The following is a 6,384-nucleotide window of genomic DNA, read 5'->3' as shown; positions in this document are numbered from 1 at the left end:
AGTTTTTTTTTTTTTTTTTTTTTGCTTTTTTTGTGTTTTTTTTTTGTTTGTTTGTTTGTTTTTTTTTTGTTTTTTTTTTGTTTTTTTTTGGTGCTTTTTTTGGTTATTTTTGTGTTTTTTGTTGTTTTATTGTTGTTTTTTGTGGAGAAAATTTCAGGGAGTTGCGAGATATGCGTTACAATACAGTCGCACTTTTTGTAAAAAAGGAGAAATTAGACTCGAGCGACTTTTTGACGTATACATTGGAAGAAAAATAAAATCGCGTCAAAATTGCTTGGGTCAAATTTCTCCCTTTTTACAAAAAGCGCGACTTGATTCTAACGACTTTTATCGTCTTACTGAAATTTTCGCCACAAAAAAAAAATGGAATGGTGGTGGAAAGCAATGCAAACAACTAGATGTTTCTATCATTTCTAGTATTTAGGCTATTTCAATTCTTTAAGGGTATTTTTTTAAAGCACCCTGTATATGGATTAATTTAAAAGTACTTTTCGGCTAATCAAACAGACCCAGCAATCCGACCAGCATCTGATGAACAAAAGGTCACTCGATTCAAACTCTGAAATCCCTTCCATCCACATCTCATGAGAATTGCATCCTTTATACGGAGCGTGGCGCCAGTGTGTGAGACCCTAGCGTGTTAGAGGGATGTTAAGGGTGGAACAGTGCACAGAGACGCAGAAAATTTCTAGAAATGAATGGAAAAAATAGATAGTAGAAATGCAAATAAGTAATAGAAATTAGTAGTAAATAGTAGAATAGTATATTGTTATAGTAGTAGTAGTAGTAGTAGTAGTAGTAGTAGAGTGATAGTAGTATAGTAGTAGTAGTAGTGTTAGTAGATAGTAGTAGTAGTAATAGTAGTATTAGTAGTAGTAGTAGTAGTAGTTGTTAGTAGTAGTAGTTGTATAGTAGTATAGTAGTTGTAGTAGTAGTATGTATAGTAGTATAGTATAGTAGTAGTAGTAGTAGTAGTAGTAGTAGTATTAGTAGTAGTAGTAGTAGTAGTAGTAGTAGTAGTAGTAGTAGTAGTAGTAGTAGTAGTAGTAGTTTAGTAGTAGTAGTAGTAGTATAGTAGTATAGTAAGTAGTAGTATAGTAGTATAGTAGTAGTAAGTAGTTGTTAGTAGTATGTATAGTAGTAGTAGTAGTAGTAGTGTAGTAGTATGTAGTAGTAGTAGTAGTAGTTAGTAGTAGTAGTAGTATAGTAGTATAGATAGTAAGTAGCAGTTCTTGTTGTTGTCGTTGCTGCTGTTGTAGTTATAGTACTAATAGTAGTAATGTTAAAATAATGTTGGGTAAGTAGTCCTTTGGGGAGCGATTGGACGGATTGAGAGTTGTGCCTGTGCGTTGTTCGACACTCCGGGAAGAAAATGGCCCCTCCGTACTTTCAGACATTCTATCCACTCCAAACCAACCAAGACACACGCTACATAAAGTAGGCATATTATTGACATACAACTAAGCAAAATGGTTGCCAACAGTAGTAGTAGTAGTAGTAGTAGTAGTAGTAGTTGTTGTTGAAGTAGTAGTAGTAGTAGTAGTAGTAGTAGTAGTAGTAGTTGTAGTAAGTAGTTGTAATAGTAGTATAGTATGTAGTAGTATAGTAGTTGTAGTAGTAGTAGTTGTAGTAGTAGTAGTAGTAGTAGTAGTAGTAGTAGTAGTAGTAGTAGTAGTAGTAGTAGTAGTAGTAGTAGTAGTAGCAGTTCTTGTTGTTGTCGTTGCTGCTGTTGTAGTTATAGTACTAATAGTAGTAATGTTAAAATAATGTTGGGTAAGTAGTCCTTTGGGGAGCGATTGGACGGATTGAGAGTTGTGCCTGTGCGTTGTTCGACACTCCGGGAAGAAAAATGGCCCCTCCGTACTTTCAGACATTCTATCCACTCCAAACCAACCAAGACACACGCTACATAAAGTAGGCATATTATTGACATACAACTAAGCAAAATGGTTGCCAACAGCTGGAGAAAAGTTCGTTCAAGTCCTCTAAAAACTATTTTCAAAATGATGAACATCCCACAAGAGGTTGGCCATAATAATTGAAGTGAGCAAAGCAAGAAGAGGCATAATAATACCCGACTAAAGCTAATGATAAACCAAAAAGAAATCAAAAAGAAAAATTCAATGTAATTAATAACTTCTTTGTAATCCATCACCTGAAATTGTTTATAACAATATAGATACGTGAAAATGAATTTCTTTACGAAATAGTGTGTCGCTTTTTAAACATAGAATGGATTGTCGAAACCGCAAGTCCACTGACATTAACGTAAAGATACATGCACTGTGTCTAAATGAAACACCAGGAAACTTTTTACAGGATATCCTCGAACTGTACTCTTTGCTCTCTTAAGCATTGTCTTCTCAATGTGTAATACCTAATGACTCGGAGAAAACAAACTAAAATAGAGGCAGCTTTTAGTAAGGGAGATAAATCACAATCTGAAACTGAAGTAAGACCAATCTTTTTAAAAACAATAATTTACAAACTGTTCGGGCATAATATAATATAAAACAATAACAGAGTTTATGTCAGAAAAGTTCTTTACTAACCTTGTTCTGATCTTGAAGCCGTAATGGACAGCTAAGAGCAACCCCTCTAATTCAATAACAATGAGCATTACATATAGGCTGTTCTTTTAAGGATTATAATAGCTTTGCTTTGAACACCAGCACAAATTATTTGTTAGATTGATCAGTGGCATTTGACACTATAAATCACGGCTCTTGTTACACATTCTATGCATCTAATGTTGGTCTCAGCTATCACTGATTTACTGGTGCCACACACATTTTTAACATGGTTCCTATTGAAAATATTTATATCATTTTTCTAGAAATCGATTATTGTTTTATTGACGTGGTGATTATGTAAAAGTTTAGACTTTATGTTTGGAAAAATGAAATTGTATTGTCTTGAAAAATTTGTTTTTATAAAATTAATTTTGATTATATAATAATCCAGTTAACAAGTACATAGAATTAAGCAAGATTGGCAAAATGAATTATTTATTTCTGAAAATAAATGCAGAACCGTTAGTTAAAATAAAATAATAATTCTTATTTGCCGATTTAAGCACAAGAGACAAAACTATTAAAGTTATATTCCTTGTTCTTGATTCATGAGTTAGCGGCTTAAAATATAGCACATACGAGTAAAATATATTTCATTGTTTTCAAGAAACTGAGAATTACAAGAATGTTTCAATATTTATGTCATTAAAAATATTCTGGGATTGAGCAACGATAAAACAGTACTGTGCAACCTAGCTCAAACACCTGGTAAAATATGAGAGCCATTATTTCATTTTTTTCGACGACCTTCTTTTGGAATATCCTTATATATATATATATATATATATATATAATATATATATATATATATATATATATATATATATATATATATATTATATATATATATATGAAATTATTTTCCGTTAGTCCTACATATTTTTCTTGCTTGTTTGTTTTAGTTTCGGTGAGTGTGGCTTGGTAAATTAAACTTGATTTTAAACATTGTTTGTTTAGTGGCCAATGTTCCTTATTTCTGCAGTTGCATTTTCTGGTGGGTGGGTTTTGCTCTTGTCGGTGGTTTATTAATATTTTTTTTTGTTGTGGCTTGAAATTATTTGTTCTATGTTGCGCATTCACGAGTAGCTTATTTTTATGGTATTCCTGTTGATAATTTTATGTAGCTTGTGGTTTTTTGGAAAGTGTGTATCAATTAACTGTCACCGAAACTAAAACAAACAAGCAAGAAAAATATGTAGGACTAACGGAAAATAATTTCAAAACAAGATACAACCTCCACACCTCAACATTTAGAAACACTAACAAAAAAACATCCACAAAACTCAGCGAACATATTTGGAAATTAAAAGACAACAAACTAGACCACAACATTTCATGGAAAATTTTATCTAAAGCAACGGGATATACACCAACATCAAAACAATGTAGCTTATGCCTGGGAGAAATATACTATAATCAAACACCCTCATGAAACCACACTCAACACGAAAAATGAGATGCACAATACGTGTCCACATCGCCGGAAATACTTATTAATCAACTACAAACAGGAACCACTTCAACAAACAACAACAGACAACAAACCAAACTCATGTAACACACAGTCCTGATGATGGCTAAAAGGCCTGAAACATCGATGTAGACTGACTCCAACATTGTGGTAAATATTAAAATAATAATTCGCTTCATTGCTACATGTCGAGCACTATCCGTACCATATTTGTATCAAACACGATTCAATATATATATATATTTTATATATATATATAATGATAAGATTCTTAAACTCTTTCATAGGTCTCGCCTTCTATATATATTTTTATCAATATATATATATATATATATATATATATATATATATATATATTATATATATATATATATATATATATATATATATATGTGTGTGTGTGTGTGTGTGTGTATATATATATATTCCACATATTGAATCTGAATTGAACGATTGACGTGATCATAGTCGTAGGATATCATTTCACGTAAAAATATATTTTAATAAAACGGATGCTTTCTTGAGAAAAAATAAATTCTTAAACTGTTTCCATTTTACAAATCATTATTATTATTACAACTCGATTTATTGCCATGGTGAATTCGTGTTGCACCAAAACAATGATCAACATAAAGGGTATTCTTTATGAACTACGCGCGGAGTGTGTGTCTTGGGGGGGGGGGGTGGCAATAGGTTTATGAAAATGACCTCAGATATGCATAATAAATCAGTATTGAATAAAATCAAATAAAATACAAACTTTGTAGTTGGGGTAGCAAACCTTTAATACTCCTTAATCTAATAAACCAGATCTTTTCTTCTAAATATTTTATCAAATTAACCGGTTAACTGCCATGCGCTGGAAAAACACGTATTTAAAAATTTGGCCAGAAATCTCGTCCCTCAAAATATCGATCAATTTAAATGAGCTTCATCTTGGCAAAACTATCAAACCTGGGACTGAGGGAAGCTTTTGCCAAGATAATGGTATTTTAAATCGACCGATATTTAAAAGACGAGTTTTCTAGAGTATGGCAGTTAACTGGTCAATCATCCTATCAGCTGTATCAAGCTTTTGAGGAATGATAATATTGAGAGCGTTAAAGATGCGGCACAAGTTATTAAGAAAGCATCAGCTGTTCCCAGTCTTTGGATGTGTAATGACGCAAGTCATACTGAGTTTGACCAGAGCTGTTCGATTCATACGAAAAAATGTAATGTACAATGTGGGGGTGGGAGTAGGGGGGGGGGGGCTCTAACTCATACTTTATCTGGTCCACTCCGGATAATCTCAATACTTTGGGATCAGCGAAGAGGTTGCGTTTAACCGAAGTTGATTATCCTGTCCACTATACGATTCAATAGTCTGATGTCACACCGCATGGCAACGGCGGCCATCTTGGTTCTAAACAAAGAAAATCATTACTTTTTATTTTTCATGCTTGCTAGAACTTTTTATATGCCTTATGACCAGAATGTCTAAAAGTCAAAACATTATCAAATTTATGTGTTTTTTTCCCTCTGGATACCCTTAATGCTCGCCGGAGAAATATTTCATACGGGCGTCCGCCATTGTTCCGACAGTTTAGAGCCAGTGTTACTATGTTACCATGCGTCATTAGGAAGGAAGTGACGTTACGACTCTTGAAGAGTATTGCAACTTTATGACACATCTATGGTAAACTCAAACCAGTTGTTGTAAATAGTGTTCTTAGTCCACCGCAGACGGAGCAATTTGATTGAAACATAAACCATGTGAAAGCCCTGTATAGAATTCGTCAAGCAAAAGCAGCTTTGATGCACGTCGACATCTTATTCCGATTGGATTAACTTTCACTCTTTTGTTCTCGATATTTGTAAGAGTCAAAGAGATTAGCCATTGTGAGAGACAATAAGCTCTCAACAAACTCGTTATCACAATGCACAGCTGTCAATCCCAAAACATAGGATATCGCTCAGTCTCTCTTTACAACTGTCATTTTCTACCTGTTGTCAAGAATATGCCCAGCCCCCCTCACTTCCTATTTAAAGGTTACAGATGACATCACTAACCCATAATGAAAAGCCCGCCCTCTTTTGTCTCTAATAGAGTGGTGACACACTACTGTAGAATTAGATCCCACTCACTCTCGAATCTTTAACCTGTCACAATTGCATCCATGATGAAATATAATCATGATGTTTTGTTTGATTGATTTCTTGTAATTGCCACTTTTTGAGGGCGAACATTTGTTGCGATTAACCAGCGACTTTTACGTAGAATTAATTCCGTTTCTTGGGAAATGTTACATTTACCGAACGTTGAGATTAACCGAATTGCGATTATCCGGAATGGACTGT

This window comes from Berghia stephanieae, chromosome 5 (genome assembly GCF_034508935.2).
Source record: "Berghia stephanieae isolate SIO BIC M18660-M18661 chromosome 5, UCSD_Bste_1.3, whole genome shotgun sequence".
Taxonomy (NCBI): Eukaryota; Metazoa; Mollusca; class Gastropoda; order Nudibranchia; family Aeolidiidae; genus Berghia; species Berghia stephanieae.
This window is presented reverse-complemented; position numbering follows the sequence as displayed.